At 44.9% G+C, this 25,934-nt stretch overlaps 1 protein-coding gene across 2 annotated transcripts in view; it reads right to left on the reverse strand.

Moving 5' to 3' along the window:
- Nucleotides 1–25,934, reverse strand: part of LOC126298582 (E3 ubiquitin-protein ligase Rnf220-like) — a 622,331-nt gene that overhangs the window by 382,947 nt on the left and 213,450 nt on the right. The gene's annotated exons all lie outside the window — the stretch shown is intronic.

Below are 25,934 nucleotides of genomic sequence, written 5' to 3' on the forward strand. Positions count from 1 at the left end.
AGATTTCACCTGCAGTTTGTGCGTATCTCCATTAGCAGGTGTTACTGACTAACCCGATGTTGAGTAAAACTGATACGCCACCTGCTAGTGTCCAAGGAGCGACTGAATATGTCAGCGGCAATCGGAGCCTGCCTCCCGGTACCGGTTCTCGTACAGCGCCGGACACAACTCTTGGACCGTACGTGAGATGTCATGTACTATGGTAAATTCTACTCTGACCACTGACGATAATTTTCATTTAAAAACGAAACGCGTGTGTCAGAAAAATGACTAGATGCAAGTGGCAATCATTTACACCACGGTTTTGGTGTATAATAATTTGTTGTGACTTTAGAATTAGTCTGTTGACACAATTAAGTACTTTTCTACTTCAAATTGTATAAAAATATGTCTAGCTATTAACTGCGTCAACTTTCGGAAGTTTCCGCTATCAGCGTTCACAAAATTGCTTCCCATAGTTACTTAAATGCGTGTTCCACCATTAAAAAACTAAATTGCAGAAAAGTACGGAAAAACATTAGCAGCTTCGACGAACACTCCTATAAAACCCGTATCGCTTTATCTTACTCCTAGCCTATGACGTCACAAGAGCGTCAGCCAATAACAGAGCGTCTTCGATCACAGACCAAATCTTGAACTTAAAAATTTTTTAAACTTTAATTACGTAAAATATAACAGATATATTGTGAGAATATTGACCGAAAATGCAATTTAAATGTTATTATCATTCAAAACAAAAATCCGAATCTTTTTTAACATAGGAAAATAGTCTATGGGGCGGGATGTGTTTACATGCAACGGACTGGGTACTCTGGTCCAGCTGAACCCATGACTGAATGACTGGAAATGGTTATGTTCGGCTACTTAGAAACCATTTGCAGCCATTCACGGACTTCATATCCTATGGATGGCAATGCGTCATGTCATCGGACCACAACTGCTTGCGATTGGTTTGAAGAACACTCTGGACAATTTGAGTGCCTCCCTCTCCCCTCCAGGTCGCCCGACATGAATCCCAACGAACATTTATGGGACACAATCTAGACTTCAATTCGTGCACTAAATCCTGCACTGGGAACACTTTAATTGTGGACGGCTATAGAGGCAACATAGCCAATGGCCTTGCTGCAGTGGTTACACCGGTTCCCGTCAGATCACCGAAGTAAACTCTGTTGAGTTTGGCGAGCACTTGGATGGGTCACCGGGCCTGCTGAGCGTTGTTGCCAAGCGGTTGCACTCAGCGCTTGTGAGACCAACTGAGGTGCTACTCGAATGAGAAGTAGCGGCTCTGGTCACGAAAACTGACAACGGCCAGGAGGGCGGTGAGCTGACCACGCGTCCGTTCATATCTGCATCCAGTGACGCCTGTTGGCAGAGGATGATACGGCGGTCGGTCGATACCGTTGGACCTTACGAGGTTTGTTCGGAAGGAGTTTAGTGGCAGCACGGCTCAATATTTCTGCAGTGGTCTTCCTACGACTTGTTGAGTCCATGCTCCATTGAGTTGCTGCACTACGCCGGGCGCAAGGAGGTCCGACACGATATTACGAGGTATCTCTTGACTTCTGTTACACCAGCGTATTTATTATGTGAACAGCAACGGCCCTGTCAAATTCCTTTGTGGTACTCTTGAAATTATTTTTACTTCGGTTGATTTTGTTCCGTTGTGAAAGACGTGCTGAGTTGTATCTGCGAGAATGTCCCGAATCCAATCACAAGTTTAGTCCGATACTCTGTAAGCTCGACTTTTGTTCAATAAACGAGGGTGCGGAATAGTATCGAATGCGTTCCTGAAGTTACGGAACACGGCATCAATCTGGATCTCATGGACGAACACTCACGCTGAAGGGAACCTCCAGAGGCAACCTGAAAAAAGGATGTAACATAGTCCTTCAACAATTACATCAGTGGTGTCCAGGAGTCAAATTGTCTGATGTGCCCGAAAATAAGACGTATATGTTTTTAACGGGATCTTTTAAGAGACCTGATCACGAAATACCGCGACTGGTCCGTAAGCGAACGTCCGTCACCATATACTTTGGCATTTTCTTGGACAAACAACAGAATTATAGTGCACATAATGAAGAAATGAGCAAGAGAGGAAGGAACACCATGAAAAAATTATTAGTCTAGCCAGTTAAGAGCCGGTCACGGTGGCCGAGCGGTTCTAGGCGCTTCAGTTTGGAACCGCGCGACTGCTACGGTCGCAGGTTCGAATACTGCCTCGGGCATGGATGTGTGTGATGTCCTTAGGTTAGTTAGGTTTAAGTAGTTCTAAGTCTATGATCTCAGATGTTGAGTCCCATAGTGCTCAGAGCCATTTGAGGTGCATCTATGAAAATGGAGCACCCAAATCCATCAAGAGGCCAGACAAACTTATTGTCTGGCCATAGGCCTACGCCGTCTAATGGCGTCGAACTGGTACAAGACAAATATCCCAGTGTGCCTGTTGCGAAGGAATGGCAGAATATACTCTTTGGGGATATTCGACGTATGCTGACATTTCTGATATTGTTCTGCTGCAACTGAACGGAGTGTAAGACTTGGTGTCAAGGAAATACTGCATTATGAGACAGAATGGCAGAATGCCTGGAGCTCCAGATTCACGTTCTTCGAAAAATATGTGGTCCAGCCATGGTGCATGACACTCTGTAAGATGGGAACACAGCTTGTGTATGCAGCAATTGGACTGCTGTAATGGGGAAAATGATCCAAGGCATTTCGCGGTTCCACGTCTATGGGAAAACAGGGAATTCTCTATTGGTCAAAGAATAGGTCTGGTCCTGTAGGGAGGCGAGATGAACCGTTTGCATTTGCGTGCTGTGCAGTGGGCTTTTATTTAATGGTATAACTGTAGGAACTAATGCGAAGCTCCCAACATTTGAGCTATTGTGCTGTTTGTTCTGGAAGATGGCAGCACAGTCCAAATAGTGAGACCAGTCATTTTTTGCTCCGTAATGGATGTAACATTCCTGAATAATTGAACATGAAACTTCTTAACTGCAAAGATAATTGCTAAAGCTTCGTCTTCTGTCAGCAAGTAATGGGGTCAGCGTCTTTAATGCGCAAGCAAACAGTTGCTCAGTACCATCGTAATTCATATGCACGAGCACTGTACCAATGCCTTATGGATAGGCAACTGTGGCGAAAGACAGTGGATGTGGTGGGGAAAAAGGCGTAAGGCAGGATATGCTTCAACTCCATAAAACCATGTTCACTAGCAGCCATTTACCAATACTGAGCATCCTTCTTTTGCAGCTGGTTTGTCGAATTCATAATATGGGCTTCTGGGATGAACTTAGGTTTGTCAGATGCATAATGTGGGCTGCTTGTGGGAGGGCACTTTGAGCAATAATTCACCTTTCCCAAAAAAGCCTGCAGCTCATGTAAGTTCTGGGTATAGGGTATAATCGATAGCTGCAATATTGCGGTGAGTGGACTGGATACCTTCCTTGTTGAGGAAGTGTCAGATGTATTCCACTAGTTCCTGAAAAAAGTGACATTTGTGTGCGTGACCCTTGAGCCCTACTTCATGCGACTTAATAAATAGTGCGCAAAGGTTGCGCAGGTGTTCTCGATGCATAATGCTGATGATAGTGATAGCAGCAACAGAAACTGGAAGGGAGTGTTCATAACTATGATGTTTTGTAACTCCTCGTCCAGTGGGTCATCTGGATGTGGTGTGGGTAGGTTTCCACTTGGATCTGGACACGGATCATCAATGTCGCTCTCCCACTGTCAGTCTGTCATCGCCAACATTCTCCTGCTTGATGCTGAGGCAGATACTCACCATGTCATCATCTCAGCTTCCCTGCGGTCTCAATTTTACAAATCCTCCATCACAGGTACTGGGGTATGTCACGGATGAATGCCCTTGCAGGCATGGTGTCCACCATAACCTATGCTACAATTAATGCTCTCATCACGAATTTTGCCCATCAAAGAGCTTCCCCAAACAACTGTGTCAGATAATGGGCCCCAATTCACAGTGATTGCTTTTGATGAATTCTGTGCCTCAAATGGCATCAGACACCTCTTTAGGCTGCCATTCCATCTGTCCTCCTGTGGCAAATCTGAGCACATGATGCAGATGTTTAAAAAGAAAATTTTAGAATTGGTATGCACCATCATCACCACCACCACCGCAGCAGCTGCAGCCGCAGTTGCACTTTTCCTGAGCACATGCAGGACCACATCCATCCACAACCAAAGTGAACTGGAGCTTCCCCATGGGTGGCAGCCACATACTCTCGTCCATCTACTGACCACACAACCCCAAGAAAACCAAACCAGGCTATTCACGGCTATGAGGGCAAAGTCTTATACGGCTCACAACATATAGACAGCTACCATGATGGTTACCACCCATGGGCAACACCTCACTATGGTTAAAACCCCAAGGTGTTGGAAGTGCAATCATACCAACCAACTCCATCCATGTCCCTCGACTGCAATGCTGTTAGTGGCTTAATCAGAGCTGGAAAGCCTGCCCTTGCCAGTCCCATGACTGCACACACATAACTTGCACTCCTGAGCACAATCGGAATTTCCTGTGGATACAGTCATGAAGTAGGAAGTCTCGTTGTGGCCTCCGCACCCTCACTCAACACATCCCATGCCGCCAAACGCCAGCACATTGTTGGATGTCCACGTTTCCTCCAAGCACATGGGCTTCAGCACTACGTCCATCAAGTTCACCTTTTAAAGCAATGTCCAGGTTTCTTCCAGTCCAATGCACCCATTCTGGAGGGAGGGATCTGATATCTCAGCTTGGATATTCTAAAATCCCCGCAGATGACATGAAACTGAATTATAGTCACTAAGCAGCACTGTTACATTCGTTCCTCCTAGCAGCACTGGCAACACAGCCATATCCACCTTTCCAGCAAACCAGTATTCGCAGGTGCCCATTAAAGCTTGCACTGTAGCTGCTCTTTCCTCATTCATTACTGCTCTGCTCTCGTATATCGTTCTCACTACAGGTCACTGTTTGTTCTGTATTTGCTATGCACTAGGTTGTCAATTTCGAGCAATCGTTTGGATTTGTTATTCAGCTGTGCTATCTGTGTTGCCCGTCTTTCTCTGGTGTTGTTTTACCCCTGTTTCTATCCCTTCTACTAGTTGCTTTTTTGCACGTAGTCCTGTTCTCACCTATTTCTGTAGAATTGCTGATTTCTTACCTTATCAGCCAATTAATGTTCAGCGTCCTTCTATAACACCATATTTCAGACACTTCGAGTCTCTACTTTTCCAATCTCCCACAGCCCTTGATTTACTTGCATACAATGCTATGCTCCAGACGTACTTCCTCAGACACTGATTTCAACTGGTTTCCTCCAGCTATGAAGGCTCTCTTTGCATGGCTAGTCTGCTTCTTATATCCACCTTGCTTAGTCTGTCATGTATTATTTTGTTTCCAAGCTATAATAATTCCTTCACTTCTTCACTAAATTGTCCCAGATTCTCATGATAAAGCGGATTTCTGCTACTCCTCTGTCATATAACCCTGATTTTCTTGTTAGCTGTTGATGCCTTATTTTCACTCAAAACAAGTGTCCCTTGACATGACATTATAAACGACCTGTTTTATGCCTCTTTCGCCATTGTACCATCTACTTTGTTTTCCTTTACACACAGATATACTGGCATCCAGCAGATCAAGGCTTTCATCAACAGCTGTAAACGAAGAAGTGTCTCCTAATTTTTCTCTTATTTAAGGGCATATACGTTAATTTGCAGGGTACTTGCGGAATAGGAGTGGACCAAATACATATACACCTTCAATCAACCGGCAGCCGCTCCACAGAATTGCACACATATCAGCATATCACTGTTGACTGGGAGGTAGATTTCAAAGACACTAGCAGATAAAACGACTGAACATTTTGCAGCGCTCTTACTTTGGAACCCATCAATGCATACTTGTAAAGTTACTGTACTCATCTAAAATAGAGTAAGATGCCTATTTAAGAATATAATCTTAAGATTTTGCTGCGCCTCAGTGATAACTGGGGATGGTAACTACCTCCAACTTTGCGAAAAAACGTTACAATTTGCCGTAAATACTATTCTGAGTATTTCCTTTATTGCAATCGCAAATGGGCTGTGTACGAATAAGTACTCAAAAGGAAGTCGAGTGATTGTAGTGTACAATGGCATCGGGTGCACTTGAGTGCAAAGTGTTGTGCAGAAACTACTCATCCATAGTGTACGTACGACTATACAAACGCCTAACAAAACTGCAACATAGAGTGTTTATTTGAGCCACGGGTTGTTCTACTGAGGGGACACAGCTGCTGGGGAAATTTGTCCAGAAGTGAATTCCCAACTCGGTAGCGGAAACATATTAGCAAAGACATATTTTAAAAATGCTGACAGGTGCAAAAGGGAACCCCAGCTGTTAATTGGACAATTTTATACCTGCAAGTTTTATCATAACGTGTCTTAATGCAAAAAGACACGCCAACGCGTTGTTACTTCAGTAGAAATGACTCCTGTATCGCATTCTTCAAGTGGGTCAGGTAATCAAGAGTTGAACAGTACCTTCTGAACTAACTAAAGAAGAGTTTCATTTTAATTGGCACGAGGAGGCGAACCAATTTCATTCTTGGCTACTAGAGCTAAAGTCCAAAAGTTCGTTTTCCAGGTTCCACTAATGAAAGAAAGTGGGATGTGCATCGCCTGAAGGTAAAAAACAGAGTTTCTCAGACCATTTCACAGGGAGAGGTTAACAGGGTTCTTATCTTTGTGGTCATTACGCGCAAAGTATTTGCCGGCAGTAGAATCGTTCGGCACTCAGCTTCAAATCCTGGAAATTGGAAATTTGTTGGTCAGGTCTTATGGGACCAAACTGCTGAGGTCATCAGTCCCCAAGCCTGCACACTACTTAATCTAACGAACTAAATTACGATATCGACAACACACACACACACACACACACACACACACACACACACACACACACAAGCGCGCGCGCGCACACACGCCCACACGCCTGAGGGAGGATTCGAACCTCCGACGGCTACCCCGCACGGCTATTCAAATCCCGGTTCTCTAAATTTTCTCAATAGAGTTTCTCGAAAAGAAAGTCGCCTTCACTCCCGGGATTCCCATTTGAGTTCCTGAAGCATCTGCGTAACATTTACGTTTGTTCGAACATACTGGTAGCAAATCTAGCGCGCCACGGATCCCAAACACTCGAGCTATACTAAACAACAGGTCGCACCAGCGTCCTATATACGGTCTGCTTTATAGATGAACCACTCTTTCCTAAAATTCTCACAATAAATCGAAATCGACCATTCGCCTTCCGTACCACAGTTCTCACATGCTCTTTCTATCTCATATCGCTTAGCAATGTTACGCCCAGATATTTAAACGACTTGACTGAGTCAAGCAGGACACTAGTAATCCTGTATCCGAACATTACAGGTTTGTTCTTCTTACTTATCAGCATTAACTTACATTTTTTCACATTTACCGCTAACTGACGTTCATCACCCCAATTGGAAATTTTGTGTATATCTGGTCACACAGAGGAGGGCGACGTTGGACCTACGGGCACGCCATCTATCTGTAACCTTGATCACTTATTACGGATCCACTGTTCTACACATCCTCCGATTTTGGAGTGATTCAAACCACTCCCTCCGGATGTCACAATTTTCACAAACAGTAGTGTACAAGAAATTAAATCTAATTTTAGCTGACGTTAAGAAAGGTATAATTTACTGTGTTACATTTAATAAGATCGTGTGCTGTTCTGATCTTCAATTAGCTTCTGAAATACCCCACCTTCATTTAATATTTCTTTATTTATACACGCTATGAGAAAAAACAATAAAACGACGCACCACTACGGAACTGTCGGAAAGAGACAGAAATCGGTATACGTGACGTACATGCACAGATAAGCAGATGATTACAAATTCAGATAAATTGTATGATTTATTCAAGAGAAAGAGCTTCACAGATTGAACAAGTCAATAAGGAGTTGGTTCACCTGTGGGCCTTATGCAAGAAATTATTCTGCTTGGCACTGATTGCCAGAAGTGTTGGATGTTCCCTTGAGAGATATCGTTCCGAATTCTGTCCAATTGCCCAGTTAGATCATCGAAATACGTTCTGAATTGGGCGGAGAACCGGAGACCTTGCTGGCCAAGGTAGGGTTTGTCAAGCACAAAGACAAGCAGTAGAAAATCTCGCCGTGTACGAGCGTGCGTTATCTTACCGAAATGTAAGTTCAAGAATGTTTGCCAGGGAGGGCAACAAATGGAGCGTCGATTATCGTCGACGTATCGACGTGTTGCAAGGGTGCCGTGGATGTCAACCAAATGAGTCTTGCTATGAAAAGAGATGGCATCCCAGACCATCACTCCTGTATGTCGGGCCGTATGTCGGGCGGCAGTCAGGTTGGTATCCCACTACTGTCCAGGGCGTCTCCAGATTCGTCTTCTGCCTGGAATCCGATTGACTGGAGTGGAATTGTCTTCAGTGATGAGTCCTGCTTCGAACTGAGCCCCGATGATCAGTGAAGACGCGTCTGGAGACGCCCCAGACAGCGTGGAATCCAATGTGACTGTCGTCTGCCACAAGGCCCGACAATCAATGAGATGATCTGGAGAGGTATTTATATTCATAGCAGGGCTCCTTTGGTCGTCATACAGTACAGTAGTACGCTGATGATATTCTACGGTCCGTTTTGTTGCTCTTCATGGCAAGCCATCGTGGGCTTACATTTCAGCAAGATAATGCCCGCCCGCACACGGCGAAAGTTTCTATTACTTGTCTTCGTGCTTGGCGAACCCTGCGTTGGTCAGAAAGATCGCCATATCTTTCCCCAGTTGAGGACGTTTGAAGCATTATAGGCAGAATGTAATAGACGACCAACTGACATGAAATGTCTTACATGATTCCATATGCAAATGATTACCATTTCAGTGCAATCGCACAAAGTACGTGTGAGTAACGCTATCCACATTTTGCATGTTAGGAAACATTAAGCAGCTTATGTCTCATTCAGGAATAGCATTTGAATGATAGTTGGTTTTGTTAAGATCGTATTACGTGTTTGTAAGGAGATGCGTCTACCAGTACAATGCCTGAAGTCTAAAGCGGCAAGATCGTGACATATCGAAACTGCAGCTTATCGTTGCGCGATATTACTGTTCGGATTGGACGGCACGCAAACAATAAGAGTTTGGAATCGATAGGTTGTTATCCCACATCTCGAACGCTCCATGCGACTGGTGTCTAGCACACTGCTCGCCCTGCCGAGGAAGATCGTAAAGTCACATTAAGTACCTTGAGTAAAGAAATGGGCTTCTTTGCAGCAAAACTGGTATCTAGATCAACAGTGTGACGATATCTGGAGCACCACCGACTGTCAACACGGCACTTCCCTTGACGTAGTGGCAGAGAGAGGTGCGCCAACAGTAGTACTCCCAACGCAACACTGGACTCAACAATGGCACCACGACATCTTCTGAGGGGAGTACCAGTTCTGCATATAGCATCACGATGAACACATCCATGTGTGACGGCTTCAAGCAGAACGAATGTTGCCGGACTGCATTCGTGATCAGCACATGGGCCAACGATCTGCCCTGATGTTATGGGGCGCCATTGGATACACAACACGATCACGTCTGATTCCTATAAGCGGTGATTTGGACAGCAGCCATTAAATTTATAACGTGTTAACGCAGATGGCTTTGCCCTATCTTAGAGGTCACCGTAACGACAAAAGGTGTCCGATTATTGGACTGGCCGGCATGTTCTTCGTACCTCTTACCCACCAACTTTTGTAACAGATACGGGTTCGACACGATGTCCAGTTGGGGACGAGCCAAAGATGACAGCTCTATGTACTAAATTTCGTGCCCTGACTACCTCTAAATCACCTAAAAATGTGATAATGTATTCTTCTTACTACACTGTATACGTACTATAAATGAAATTTCGTTATTTTCGATTTTTCCTGATTTAATTTTACGGCCTGGTAATTCCTAGTGAATTTAACTGAATAACGGTGTCTGGAGTACACGAAGAAGCCTGTCAAACCTTAATCATCTTTTTTCAGTATACCTGTTGTAGCTCAGACATTATGTACTCATTCAACTTACTCGTTGTCCTCGGCGAAAAGTCACGAATTTGAAGTGTATTAAACTGAAGCACCCAGTAGATATGGTCTTAAATCAATCTAACTTCGTACACATTCATAGTATCAGGAGAATCTGTATATGATTATAACTGCAACTCTCTCCGATAGGTAGGACAGCCGTTAGAGTATATTAGTGTTGTTCGTGTTTAGTATTGTTCCCACACCTGGTAGGTTGAACCATAGTTCAATGATCACTGTGAAAGACGTGCAGATTTGGCGTAGTCGTGTGAGAAAGTATTATTGGCAGCTGGCAGAGCTTGAAAGGGGGCCTCACTGTAGATGTGCATTTGGCAGGCTGGTCGGTCCATTTGGCAGGCTGGTCGAATCATGCGACAACCCAATTTGTGGTGCATTCGGATGTGACAGACGCCTCACGTTGGATTGCATAGGAATATGAAGGAAGGTGTACTCGTGTTTTAAGGTTCTGGTCGACCACATCTACCCATCACAAGGAGAGACACTGTGCACCAAGAACATGGTAATCCCATCACAGGTGTGCTGGCCTGCCATCTGAGAACAAGTAATTGGCTCCCTGCAACATTCGGTGTCATCCTGCACCATTGTTCAAAGACTAGCTGCAGCCCATCTAGGGAATTACCATCCACTTCGTAGGCTGTTGTTAGCGTAACAACGCAAATGACTGGTTTGGAGTGGTGTGGCGACTGGGAAGCAGTGACTGCTGATGAATTGCATAGGTGCGTGTTCAGCAATTTATCGCAGTTCTGCACTACCCCTGTGACTCTGAGCTAGGGAGAGGTCCTATTCTTCCGACGTTCTGGAGAGGCGCAGAACCGTTGCTCCTTGTATAATGGTGTGAGGAACCATTGGATATGACTTCACGTCATGGCTGGTAGTAACTGAAGGAATTACGACGTCACAATAATAAGTGTCGGCCATCTTTGGTCCTCATTTATTACCACTCATGCAGTATCGTGGTGCTATTTTTCAACAGCACAATGTTCGTCCACATGTATAACGCTTTCTCTACGAACTGTGCACGTGCTGTTGAGGTAGTCCAGTGGTCAGCAATATCCCAGATATGGGCTCAGTAAAACTTGTGTGGGAAAATCTCAGACGGCAAGTCCATCCTTTTGTCAGTATCGATGGTATCAAGGGCCACTTACAAAAGTTGTGAGCCATCTTGCCTAAGGAGAGGAGAAAACGAACTTCCGTACCAAATCAGTCCATTCATCCACGCCAGAGACGGTACAACGGCGTACTGATAAGCGGCTTTATACAATAGTGCCGCTACCACTTTGAGGGTAATATGTAAGAATGTATGGTGGAGTACTGCTGCAGCAGCAGGTAGCTGGCAAGTACAGGGCTTGTCATTTCGGTTATTGCATTATTATGATACAGGCCAAGTACACAATTCTTGCAGTATAGGCATACGGGATTACTCCACCTGCAAGTTACCGTGGTGTTGTCAAGTACATCACTAGAAGCGGCACACTGGCATAAAGGGTGTGCTTCCACATTTCATAAATAGCGGTCAAATTTGTAGCAGTTTCTTTCGCGATCCAGTTGTTCCACTAGGGCACAGGTGCTACGCCAGACGAGAAACTGTATGGAGCCACAGACAGCACTCACATGTTCGGGTTTCCGCCGCATTACCAACTTCTGCACTAAGACCGTCCGGATTTCAGGCCACAGCGCACCAGAACTTTTCGGCTCACTCCAGCAGCAGCCGTACTTCTGCCCTGGGGGCAGCGGGTTGCAACCCGTGCACAGCAGCCATCTCCCGCCACCGCGTTGTGCACGCTTCCATGTTGCACGCGAAGTTGGCTACCTCTGCAAGATTAATGTTCGCGTTCGTGCATTGCTGACGCCCGGTGTTTGTGGCTCTCGAAATAGAGTCGCATGCCAGGCTCCGAGTGCAGGCTTCAGCAAAACTGAGTACGCGCGTGTTGCAGCCAGCTGTCACCTGTCGGCCACCTGCCATCTTCCCCTAGACTGGCGTCATGGTCGCCTTAATATACCAGTGCGCAATAAAACAATTTTCACAGCCGCTTCTATCTGGGCTTTCACCCGCCTGCTATACCGCCTCACCCCTTCACCGTCTGCAATGGTGACATTTTAACCAACTCCTCATTCCTAGGTCGGATACAATACTGTCACGTTCTTTCTAAACTTGATAATGTGAACACTGAAATAACATCACACACTCTCTCAACTCGTGACGTTTCACTCTGCTTCCTCCTCCTCCTCCTCCTCTTCTTCTGAGTGTTTCACTTCCTTTGTCAGGCAGTGTAAATATCTCAAGGCGATAGCAGGATCCCTCCTAACCGCATTCCATCATCACGAAACAATAATACGATTCTGTTGTTATTGTATGATTCATGTAACCCACATTAGGGAGTACAGGATGAGGAAACATTGTCTTTGACTCCTGTTGCTGTCTTGAGTCGAGAGACTGGTTTAATGCAGTTCTCAACACTAATCTATCATCCACCACTTATATCCAGTAGATAGTCATAGAGGAATTATGGGTAAAGTTTTAACAGATTGTAAATAAAAATCTGGAGAAGTATCCGCCGACAAAGTGGTTTAAGGACAAAAAGACCATCGTGGTTTAACATCAACATTTGCAAAACGGTGCAGAAATAAAAACTGTTGCACTGTCGGTTCAAAAGAAAACGTGCAATTGATGACAAGCCAAAATTGGCAGACATTCCTGAGTCTCTACAAAGATCGATGCGAGAAGTATAAAAAAACTACCACTTTCATACCCTAACAAAACATCTTGCTGAGAACTCGAGAAAATTTTGGTCTTACGTGAAATCGCTACGCCTCTCTAAGGGTGACATCACATCTGTGGCCACCTGTCTGGCATCTTCGTGCCGCTTGCCGTCTCCTGCTACTACGTGCTGAGGTATGCAATCACCGCTGGCCAGGTTCAACACGCACCACTGGACGGAGTCATCCCTAACGACATGCTTCACATGCAGATGATACAAGCATTAAACCAGGCAGTTCGATGAGTGCGCATGGTTGATGACTAAGCGGAAAGAACTAATTGAGTAGGGTAGTGCTAGAAGTACGTGTCCAGTTGATCCTATTGTATTTTTCTAATTGTTTATCCTAGTCTGTTACACAGAGGTAGCGACTCAAAAGAACAGGTGGCTACCACTCAGAAAGTGATTCAGTATTTGCTAGATCATGTAGCTCAATTGAAACTGAATAAAAGAGAGCTGCATAAGCAGTTACATGTTTTGAATGAGGACAGAGGCTCATCTCTACTGGTGAGCAAAACTTAAGGACGGACGTAATTTTTGCATGATGTGACAATGCCGAGTAACATAACTGTATCAAACATGGCTCATTTGGAGAAAAACCTGCTACTGCACAGTAAAAAAAGGTAACTGAAACAAACACAGTATGAGACGGACCAAAATTACACTTTCATTCAAAGACGATAATGACACTGAAGTTAGTGTGAATCATCATGGTGACCTGGACACTGCAGAACGTGAGATATAGTTCGTAACAGGGTATGTAATCAGGACAGACGTCAACGCATGTTTTGCAACTTACTACTGGCCACAACATTAGTAAGGAGTCTTTGTGGTTCCCCATTTGGTTGACAATGAGCACGATTGACAGCTACTGGATGTTCGTTGGTACACGTGGACATTACGAAATATGTCCCCCATCACCTCCACCACAATGCATACCATACATGCTCATTGTAACTTAAGACTGGGGAATGGACAAGTCACCCATTCGCCAAATATCCTCTCGTTTCAAGAGTTCCTCCACCTGTGCTCTTCGATGCAACTGTTTATTGTTAGCCGCAAAAAAAAGTCCTGGGTGAATGCACCTCCAAGAAGACCCACATGGGAAAGGAGTACAATGTCACAATAAAGCCGACATGTGAGTTATAGCATCCAAAGGTCTGGATGTTGTACGCCCGTGCAACATTATGGCTCCCAATAACTTAAAACATGAACCACTAAACGATCATGTTCGACAATGTTCCTCCGAGCATTAGATGTTCCCACCTCTCGCCAGATGCGGGTATGTCCAGCAGTATCAAATATGATTGTTTTGGTGTTCAAGTATTATGGTGTGGGAATGCATAATGTTGCATGAGCATACTGACATCCAAACCTTTGATCACTATACACTGTAGTGTCACGGAATATCGTCAAAGTTTTGTTGCCTATGCCGTGAGCCAGATGCAGTAGGTTAGCCAAGAGCTAAGAGGATGGCAAATACATCGGAATGTGTCGTCACGCAGGGGGCAATGGCCTGGCTACACACAGCAGGTGAGAGAGAAGTGCTTAGCATGCGGGTTTGTGTTAGACGGAGACTTTCGTAGAGTGCAAGACAGAGGTATAGCGTCAGCTGTGCTGCATTTCACAACTTCGCGTAAGTCTGCCGCAGCAACACGCAACTCTGTCGCAAGAGCACCTAAGGGGCGGGCGAGTACGACAGATGAATCAGCAGTCTAAGTGGAACGAATGCGGTCATTACAAACGAGCATGACGTAAGGACGTCGCTCGTGCTTCCTTTAAATACGCCAGCTTTGATAGCAACAAGGCACTCGCACGCGCAGTTAGACTTGCAGTTAGATGTGTACTGGGTCGCTGCGTAGCACTCAGCTCAGTGATCGACATGCTAATCTTTATTAAGGAGATGTTGCAGTAAGGGCGGCCCATCCAGCAGCCCATGTGAGGGGGCAGTACCAGCTCTGGTCCTCTCTGCTACCGCTGTCAATCATCAACCCAGGATTAGCAGACATCGCGGCAGACTCGCTCGCCGCCAACGCTGACCACATCAGTGAGGCGTCGTCGAGATCGTGCGGGGCCTAGGTACTGTGCATCCGCCGTCACAACCGGGTGAGCCGACGACGCTGGGGTACTGCAGCCCGTTCCGCCCGTCCACCGCGGATGAGCCACCAGGAGGAGCAGGGAAGAAGACGGGGTGGGACACAGTACACACCGCACTACGAGAACGCTTCTCGTGCCGACAGCGTCGGGACTCCAGCCCAGAGCCTCCACGCGCAGCAGCCTGCTGTCCGCAGCCGAGCCAGCCGCCGCCAGCCAGGCGCGGCCGAAGCAAGGGCATTCCTCCGCTACGTCACAGCACGCGGCCCTGCGCTAGTAAGACTGATGCGCCCCGGATCTGGTGTCATCGCTACGAATCAGCGAGGACTCGGGGAAGGTCGTTGATATCACCAAGCTCAGCCAGCCTGTGTTACGCGGGCCACATTGTACTCGGCAGGAATAAAGGTGTTATGAATTAATAATGTTTCTTTGGCGTTTCTGACGCTTCTACAGCCATTTCCTAACATCCTGAGAACTGGAGAGGTCTCCGCTCGGCCATCCAGTCCACCGTAGGCGACCGGGACCACCGGGGCGCCTACAACACTTACTGGTCAACTTACTTCCTCATCATGCATGTGTTTTCAAGAGTGTATTCAGTTCTGATTTCATTTTTATGGATGACACTGTGCAACGCAGCAACGTGCATTCAGCAGTTTTCAACCCTGCTCATGGAGGAACGGAATGCCCTACCACAGGAACTGTTTACTAATGTTTTGGCCAGCAAGACATCACAATACAGAGTGTGCCTTGTCATTTGTGATCACATACCCTACCAAGAACCATGTCCCACACTTTGTAATATCCAGGGGACCATCACGGATCTCGGTAACGTTAGTTTAATTATTGTCTTTGAATAAAAGTGAGAGTTCTGTTTGGCTAACTGCACATTTGTTTGAGTTACCTTCTGTACTATGCCGTAGTAGTTCTTTCTATGCACAGTTCAATTTTGTTCAAACTGTGATACTTGGCACTGTCGCGTGAAAGTTACTTTTGTTCTTCAATTCTGCAGACCAGACAGTTTAGCCACGTCTGTCCTAGATTCAACTACTGCTGACAGTTGGAAAGCTGGGCTATTGGACAGATGAGTGGTTGTTGCAAATGGCCAAATAATGCTTGACAGGGGACACGAAAACTTATTTAATGTACGATGAGGAAGTGAGAATGGTTTCTTATATGGTACATGGAACTTTGATCTTAATACCTGTTGGATAATGATGATACGAATACAGACCTTCTGCAGTAATCAAAGCAGAGAGCATCAGAGGTATTTGTACGGGATCTGCCACCTGATGTGTCAAGGAAGACACAATTTTCACAGTACAAGGTTGCAGCCATAGTGCAGCAAAGGATTTGAAACAAATAGATGTGGTAGCTAAAGGCCAGTAAGTGTACAGTGTTGAAATATTTGGAGGTCAGCATGCCCACTCAACATTTTGCGTCCTTGCACCTTAACGCTTGGACCACCACAACCATCATCATGTTTGGCAATGCTGGATATATCCTCATATAGCAAGAGGAGAAATGTAGTTTCCACAGACTTTCAACTCTACCATTGTCGTTGTTCACGTCATATATGAAGAGATTTGTCGTCAGCTACAATGTAACAGATGTGCCAGGGTTGGACACTGAAAACAGGATTGTAGAAGTAAATAGCATGATAGGGAGGGACAGAATATGATCAACTGTTAAACAACAATGGAAGTCATATGTCTGCTCTGCTGTGCTCTGAGGAAATTTTATTGCTACAAGAATTTGTGCAGAGTTGGAATGTTGTTTGACTGGTACAGTGAACTGTAGGGAACATATGTTACAGGTGCTGATGTGTCTGTGTCAAGTTTGGACCTAATAGGGAAGAGGCGATTAAATACTCCACAGTATACGTTATTGGACTTGGGATTTTCAATGTACAGACGCTAGGTTTAGCAATGTTGAGTTTTCAGGTGTAAGCAGAGCAGTTCTGCGAAAATATGGAAGTTTTGCTCCATATTGGTGAAGGGAACTAAGTAATCATAGGATTAGATTTCCTGTATAATAATCACGCTGAAATTGATCTTGGGCAATGCATGATAAAACTTGCAGGAATATCATTCCATCTGAGGGAAACTACTGTCAGTGACACACTTCCACAAGTTACATCTCTCCCGGAAGATAAATCAATTAAATTGCTTGCAAGAACACTAAGGGTCAATTCGTGTTTTAAAGTACCACAAGACACTGGGAAACGGTTGTGGGTAAATGTGGAAACAGATCTGTCAGTACACATGTGTGTGGTGGAAACACTGCGAGAAAACAAGGAGTTCGATAAAGCACACAGTACTGCAGATGTATGGGAAATAGACAGTGAGTGACTTGTGCCCATTGGTGTTAGTAATTTTTGGACAGAAGAAATCAGTTTGCCTAAGGAAGTGCTGGTCACCAATTTTGATGTTCCAGATGAAGATGAGCTGTACAGGACGAATTTAAGCCCTAGCCGTGAGCTTGCTCCCTGCGTAACTGCGTTGTGAGAAAATGACACATCGGAATGGGATGAGAACCATGGAGAAGTTACTATTAGAATTTTTATCCTTGTGTCAATCGTTACCAGCAACTCCAGTCACTTAAAACAGGATCCCAACTAGAAATCTATCAGCTCTGTATTGTAAAACCTATTACGTGTCCCCATCTTCTACATTATATGATGCAGGAATTTATGAAACAACAGTTATGTGATGATATGATTGAGGAGAGCGCCAGCTTGTGGGTATACCTGTGATAATAGTGCTGAAAAAAGCCTGGATGAAACAATTCTGCTGCGATTATGGATAATCGGTAGTTGTACGATTAAAGACATATCAAAATAGGCATACGGCTACATATTCGTAAGTCATGGAGAGAGGGGGGGGGGGGGTGCAGAACCACCAACTGCAGAGTAGCCAAACATTTCCAGTGGCATGCATGTGGACAAGATGTAGAGCAGTACATAAAAAATTGTGTGCTGTGTGTGCAACAGGCAGAGTTCAGCCATCAACATGTTCTGCAGCATAAGTTGCCAGAAGCTGGTACTTTCCACAATGATCAGAATAGATATTTTAGGTCCTTTTAACTAGACACCAGAGGGGAACCACCGCTCTCTGGCCATTAAAGATAATTTCTACCACTGCACATGGATAGTCACTAGCCCCAATCAGAAAGATGACACAGTAGCACAAGCAATGGTGAACAATTGGGCACTATGGTTCACTGTTCACGAAGTGATTATCATGGATCAAGGCACTAACTTTATGTCAGGCCATTTTTTGCGTATTTGCGAGCTAGAACGAGTTGATGGAAGAACAGAGCAGGCACATCTAATGATAGAGAAAATGCTAATCCTTTGTATGAACAGATATCACAGTGACTGGAATACTTTATAGTCGTATGTGGTAGTGACTAATAATTCTAAAACTCATGAAAATACCGGTCTGTCGCCATACAACATGGTATACAGTCGAAAACTGCCACCATCATTCGAAGTAATCAAACCTAAGAAACAGAAAAACGGTGAGCCAGTGAAACATTTCGCGAAAATGTTGACAGAAGTATGGAAGCGAGTAAAAAAATCAACACCAAGGCCCTTGTGCGTAAAGAGATAGTAGGGTAGCCCAGAGCTAAGCTACTGGTGTATCATATTGGGCAATGAGCAGTGATGACACACCAAAGGGAAAAACAAACAGATTCATCGCATGGCATCAAGGTCCATATGATGTTATCGAGATGACCTCAGCAGAACGTCAAAATGCAGCTGTGGACTCGTAAAGCGAGATGTGTACATTTTTTTAATGGACAGACCAGATTCATAACCACTGGTACCGATAACACTCCCAAAGACGAGGGGAGGGGACAGGAAGAAGAATATCGCTACACCTGTGCAAGCTACATGCATCCTACCGTACATGTGAACTCTCAGAAGTTGTCGTAAATTGAGATGTTTACGTTTTTTGAGGGTGTTTTTATTGTGTTGTGTATCATGGAAACAAAAGTGCGAGAATATTATACAAGTGAAAAGAATGATGTGGTATTTTGAATGCTATTTCTAGAAAAAACCATTGCTTATTTGTTGCTTTTGGAGAGATTCCTTGAGTCTTTCAGTTAAGATTAATCTACCATATTGTCACAGTATTTCAGGGGTTTGTAGTGTTGGCAGGGGAAAAAATTATAGGAACAGAGTTTATTTAATGGGGAATATAGTTGTCAGTGTGTTTTTTTAATGATTTTTAGATGAAAGATTTAGACCTGGCTGAGGAGGGACAGAGCGCATTCTTTACAAAAGATTTTGTTTACTTACATTTTATTTTTGGATACATGAATTTTGCTTAAAAGTTATTATGGGATTCTTTACTGTATTTCATTGGTTCATTTTTTGAGATCAGTTGCATGAGTATGATTTCCCTTGGCTGGAATGTTAGTTGATTGCCTTGTAGACACTGTAGCTATTGACAGACTTTACCCTGTCCTGCAGTGCATTTGGGGAAAATGGAGGTGATTGATAATTTGATGTCTAAGCAATTTTTGTGGTGTTTAATGAAAGATTTACACAATTTTCAGCATGTTGCAGATTTCTGAGTGGCGACTGGAGACGCTAGTTGTTACACGTACAGAACAATGTGGATTATGGAAGATATTCCTGACTGATGAATAAATTGCACATTATTTGGGAGCATTTTATTTGTACTTTTGTTTAGAATGTTGTTTATCTGTCTTCTTAAATTTGGTGAGATGGGGGTTTGATTTGTTTTGTTGCAAATAATTGTGATAGGGCTAGAATGGGCTTATTGTAATTTTTAGAAGTTGTGCTGGTGAGAAGGGTTTTGTGTAATGCCATCCCAGACGATCTCGTCTGCTACTGAAACACAGGGCGTAGAATTATTCTTGGGAGGAACTGGAGTGGAAAGATGTTCATGGGACATCCTGGCGCCACAACCCTATTTCTTATACCACAGGGAATATTCTGTAAATAACTGGTGGTAGTTATCGTGAATTGTTACGATCCTGGGCAACCTAAGGGTATGATATTGTTGGAATTACAAGGTAACAGTATTTTCATAAATGGTGAGACTAATGATATTTCAGGACAAACTTTTCGTCTCCCAGAAACCATCATATGGGCCACAGTTCTAAAGATAGCACATCCATTACTGTACTGGCCTGATGAACCCTTAGGTACACTACCCGCCCAGAATCTGACATATCTGAACATTATCTCGGAACCCAACCTTCTTAAGTCTGGGCGAGGTGATACCATCACATAACGGGCATAATAGTGTCGAGCAAATACTTCAGGACATGCAACAACATCACAGGATTTACCATCACAAAGTCATGGTTACAGGTGTTTCTACTATCACATGCCATGTTGATCTTGACTCTCACTTGTGCAGCCTGTATCTATATCTGAACTGGTCCATTCCAGCTGGGGGCCTGCTGTGGGCAGCCATCATTCGATTACACGATAAGTTCCAGATTTCCATGGTTCGCCACCAGTGCTTAGACGCGCCTCGCACCTACTTTCTGTTCTTCTGTCATCTGCCCTGTAAGAATGCACTCTGCTACGATAGACTTGCATCTGTGGACCATTGACCCTGCACCCAAAACTGGAGGTCTCGGTTTTCAGTTGTGCTTGGGTGCTTCCTGCACTAGATCCACAGCCAAGTTGGTTGCTGCATTTGCCCCAAGAATGTGACTGCCTTATACTAGAGTTCACTGCCTCCGCATGCTCGTGACTAAAGACCTAATGCAGCTCTACTCTCACTGAGGTGCTGACATTGCGTCTTCTTTGTCTGCCTGTCCACCAGGAGTCATCTCCTGCTACCAAATGCTGAGCCAAGCAAGCAGTGCTGACTGCTGTCAACATACCCCACTGAGGCTCTGACTACATAAAAACGATGCCTACGGCTGCTGTATGAATTCTGCCAAATAAACCTATTATCTCCTCACTACCGATAGGATTCCACAAAGAACAATGAGCTTGTTCTCCGCGCCCACTGCACTGTCTAACATTGTGCAACGTCATCATGACCTGCAGAGAGCTCAGCAACACACAGACCATCCTCACTCCAACTCGTTGAACGGTAGCCCCCATCCAGACAACTTAATGTGGGTTATTCTATCTCTGGAACGTATTACCCAAGAGAATATCCTCATCATTAGACCATACAATAGAGCTGCATGCCTTCGAGAGAACTAACTTCTGTAGTTTCCAATTGCTTTCCGACCTTTACAGTACCAATATAGCAGTTCCATGTTATCTACTATTACAAGGTCAGACCACACAAACATACGGAACGTTTGCACTGCAACTACTGAAATGGCTACTGCCCCTCTTCAGGAACCAGTCCGACTTCCCTACATATATCACTCTATTGTGGTTGCACCCATAGTAAAGCTACTTGAATCAGTGAGCACGCAAGGTACCCCAACCTGGCAATTCCCATGATTCATAAAGGTGTGTTTCGACTATCGCTTCAGAAAGAAGACACTAGGAATAAGATTTGGGGACTTTGGACACAGGCAACAAATGTTATAAACCCCTTGGCGACCATTTAATTACCGAAAAGGAAGCACTGTTACAGATGTTTCAACCAGCCAATGTTGAAGAGATGGTTCTCCATATTTCTGGGGAATGTAATCATCCAGATGTGTTCATCTTTTACCGTCTCATTGTCTTAGAAAAAAAGAGGTCGTAAACCTTGTTGTTACCCACACAACACCACAGAACAGTACCTTGTTGGCACTAGCGTGTTTCATGTGAGTGTTCCCAAATTTCATACACAGTGACAAATGATGTGACGATTCACAAGAAATATCACTTCACCAATAAAAACACAAGGAGAATGCACAGGTTTATTGTCTTTCATCTCCTCTAGCATGTCTGTGCACAAATCCATCAGCTTCTCTTTCTCAGTGGGCGAACGCACATGAAGGAGCTGCAGTTCGTAGAATTTCAGCTGATGACATCTCATAACACATCACAGAATGGGCTAATGGGTTGGAAGCTCACGGAGAGCTGAAGCTAAAAATGTCTACAAACCTTATTGAAAAGCTTCCCAGAATCTCCTCAAGTGACTCCCATCAACTTCATAGAGTGATCACAACTACCTAGTATTCTTTAGAGAGGATATGAACATGATGTTAAATCCCCTTTACAAACGTAGCGTTTTGTAACATACACTTAACACAGGCAAGTGTAGCCCCAAAACACAGGAGAGATCTTTGTTGGCTGCTGATGAGAAGGTCAAAAAACACCATATGCAGCATTTATCACAATGAGTACTTTCACGGCAGGGAACAATACCTATCACTCGACATCGTGTTAGTTTCCTAAATATTTTTGCGTTGTTTTATGACGCAAAAGCAACTGAGGTCACAAGGGCCCATGTCATAATCTCAGATCATCAAGAACTTAAAAACGACTATACATTAAGCCCAATCGATGGAAGGAAAGAGCTAAGGACGAGGACTTCCTCTTGGAGAAAGGTCCACAATATATGTTATTGAGTCAGCGGAGGTCCCGAACCAAAGACTAAATGTCCTTCGCCATAATGCTATCAGACGACAAACGTACACTAGAAAGTAAGTGGCTAAAAAAGGGCAATCGGTCAGGAAATGGTGAACCATCAGAGGTTGACGACAATGAGCACAAAGTGATGGGGGTCACCTCTTAACAAATGGCGATAGCTAAAACGAAAATGCCTAATACCCAATCTATCTTAAATGATCGCTTCGCAGCGAGGGGGCCGAGATGAGGTCGGCGAAGCCCCTGGGAGAGGGTTAATTCTATGGAACTTGTTCCCATGAACAGATGGAAGAGCTAGCGGACCTAGGTAGGAGGAGTGAAGTCTTAGCAGCACCGTCGGCAGCCTGATTTTCCATCAGACCAACGTGACCAGGAACCCACATGAACATCATAGTGGCTCCCTCAACATAGAGGAAGTGGAAGTTTTCTTGGACTGTTGCACTAATGGGTGCACTGTGTACAGCATACAGAGGCTCTGAAGGGCACTGAGAGAATCGGAGCATATGACGCAATTAAAAAGCCTATGCCGCCAGATGTACTGGGTGGCCTCGTAGAGGGCAAAGAGCTCCTCTGTAAATGCTGAGCAATACTCTGGAAGCCAATACCAAAAATGTTCGGTACCAATGCGGAGGCACACCGGACACCACAGTTGGTCCTAGAGCCACCAGTGCACATGAAGGTGCTATTTTTGAGTTGCATGCGAAAATAGAGAAACTTACAGCAGTAGATTGAATCCAGAGTAGTGTCTTTGGGAAGCCAATGAGGTCCAAGATAGACATGGGCTGCCATACAAGGCCAAGCTGTTGAAGGATCCACACCCATCAGGAACGTGGCAGGTAGTGTGACGTTAAGTTGCCAGAGCAGGAGCTGAGAGCGAACCCTGGAAAGTATCAGAGAAGAGGGATGTGGCCCATACTGACAGTCAAGGTAGTCATTCAAAAAAGAGGCCTGGGATGGGTGCAAAGACATGGCAGACAAATGGCATGCATATCTGCTGAGGAGAACATCATGCCTGTAGGACAGTGGTAATATGCTAGCTTCTGCGTAGGGACTCTCAACTGGGCTAGTGTAACACATGTCAGTGGCCAAAGAGATTCCATGATGGTAGATTGTATTATGACAGTGTAAGATGGATGGCCGTGCAGATGGATAAAAGAAGCGCACACAGACTAGTTTCAAATGGACAAGGCATCAGTACAAACAGGGGTGTTCTGATCCACTCTCCAGGAAGTACCGCTTAGGACATGTAGGACACAGAGACCGGGTACAGTGTGTGGCCAGATAAGACACGCGGGTGACTACAAAAGATTTCTATCAAGCATGAGCCCCAGAAATTTCGTAGATTCAGCGAATGGAAGAGCAATAGGCCCAGGTTGTAACGACAGTGGAAGAAATCCACTGCGCTGCCAGAAATTCATACAAACTGTTTTGTTACTGCAAAAGCGAAAGCCATTGTTGATGCTCCACGAATAAAGACGATCGAGACATTGCTGGAGACAAGTCCATGGAGAACTGCACTAGGTCGTAAAATCGTCGACGAAAAGGAAGCCAGAGATGCCTCGTGAAAGACAGCCCATGATAGGGTTAATGGCTATAGCAAAGAGGACGAGACTCAGGACGGGGCCTTGAGGCACCGCGTTTTCCTGGATAAAGGCATCAACAAGGCCGAACGCACATGTACCTCGAAAACTGTCTTTTAAAAATTCATGAAGGAAATGGGACAGGTAGCTTTAGAAGCCCCATGTGTATAGAGTACAGAAGATACCACATTTCCAGTAAGTGTCGAAGGCCTTCTCCAAACAAAAAAACATGGCTACAGTCTGGTATTTCCGCAGAAAAGCGTTCATGACATGGGTTGGCAAAGTGGCGTGATCGTCAACTGCAGAATGGCGTTCTCCAAATCCACATTGTACAGCGGTTAGTATATAGCAAGACTCAAAACACCATACCAACCGGCTATGAATCATACATTCCATCACATTGCAAACACAGCTGCTGAGAGAAATGAGGCAGTAGCTAGAAGGAACGTGTCGGTCCTGACCGGGCTTCCAAATATGGGCATGAGAATGGCTTCATGCCAACGTTTGGGAAACATGGCATCTGCCCAAATGCGATTGAACGTGTGAAGGAGAACGTGCTCGCCCATAAGAAAAAAGGTGCTGCTACATCTGAATATGAACATCATCCGGACCTGGTGTGGAAGCTCGGGATGAAGTGAGAGCATGACCTAGCTCCCTCATAGTAAAGGCGGCATCGTAGCAGTCACGGTTCTGAGAGGAGAAGGTTATCACCTGAGCTTCCTCCCTTGTTTCTGAGGGAGGAAGGCGGGGTGATAGTCTATGAAGCTCGAAATTTCCTCAAAATAGCGGCCCCATGTAGCATAGCGTCCACAATGATACCATCTGCTACTGTCAGGCCAAGAATCAGGAAATGGACCTTGGTACCAAACAGCCGACGGAGGTTGATCCACACGACGGAAGAGGAAGGGAACCTGTTGCAAGGACGAGTAAATGGAATCCATCTAGCTTTTTTGCTACCGCGAAGGATGCAACGACACTGTGCACGCAACTGTTTCTGACAAATACAGTTCGCCGTCGTAGGATGGCGCATAAAAATGCAGAGAGCACGTATCCACGCGCGACTCGCGTCAGAGCACGCCTCAATCGAGATGACGGGCAAGGTGTGGAGTGCAGAGAGAGATCCAAAAGGAACATGGGTGCTCCAGACAAAAGAGGTGCAGCTGATTGAGTAGGTCAGCCAAGAGGCCATCTTTCTGACAGGTTCTGGAAAAGCCCCAAACGGAATCCTGTGCACTGAAGTCGCTGAGCAGCAAAAAGGGGTGAGGGAGCTGACCAATAAGCTTGAATAAATCTGCATTAGTGATACCAAATGTCAGAAGGATGTAGACGTTGCAACGAGCAATAGTGAACCGAGGAAGGATAATGCGGACTGCAAAATCTTGCAGCCATGTATTCAGTGAAATGGTTTGTCTATGAACAACATCCCGCATGAGCAGCATGAGTGCCCCATGAGATGAAATGCCGTCGTCAGGAAGAAGGTCAAAGTGGAACGGAAGAAAATGCTAGACGTCAAAATGGTCACGAGAACGAAATTTTGTTTCTTGGAGACAGAAAACAAGTGGACGATGCGATTTCAAGAGCAGCCATAATTCCTCCTAGTTGGATTTAATGCCATGAATGTTCCATTGGAAAAGAGTCATAATGGGGAATGGGAAAGACGAAACAAATGAAGGGTAGTCCCTTCGGCAACTGCCGGGTACCAAACTTCGAAGACTCATTGTTACAAAGCGCAGAGGCTGGACGATCCTGTTCCATGAGGTCTACGTAGGATTTGGCATTCTCACTGTGTTTGCCTGTGGATTCCAGGGCACAAAAATGACGACAACGTGCAC

Source organism: Schistocerca gregaria, chromosome X, assembly GCF_023897955.1.
Source record: "Schistocerca gregaria isolate iqSchGreg1 chromosome X, iqSchGreg1.2, whole genome shotgun sequence".
In the NCBI taxonomy this organism is placed as follows: domain Eukaryota; kingdom Metazoa; phylum Arthropoda; class Insecta; order Orthoptera; family Acrididae; genus Schistocerca; species Schistocerca gregaria.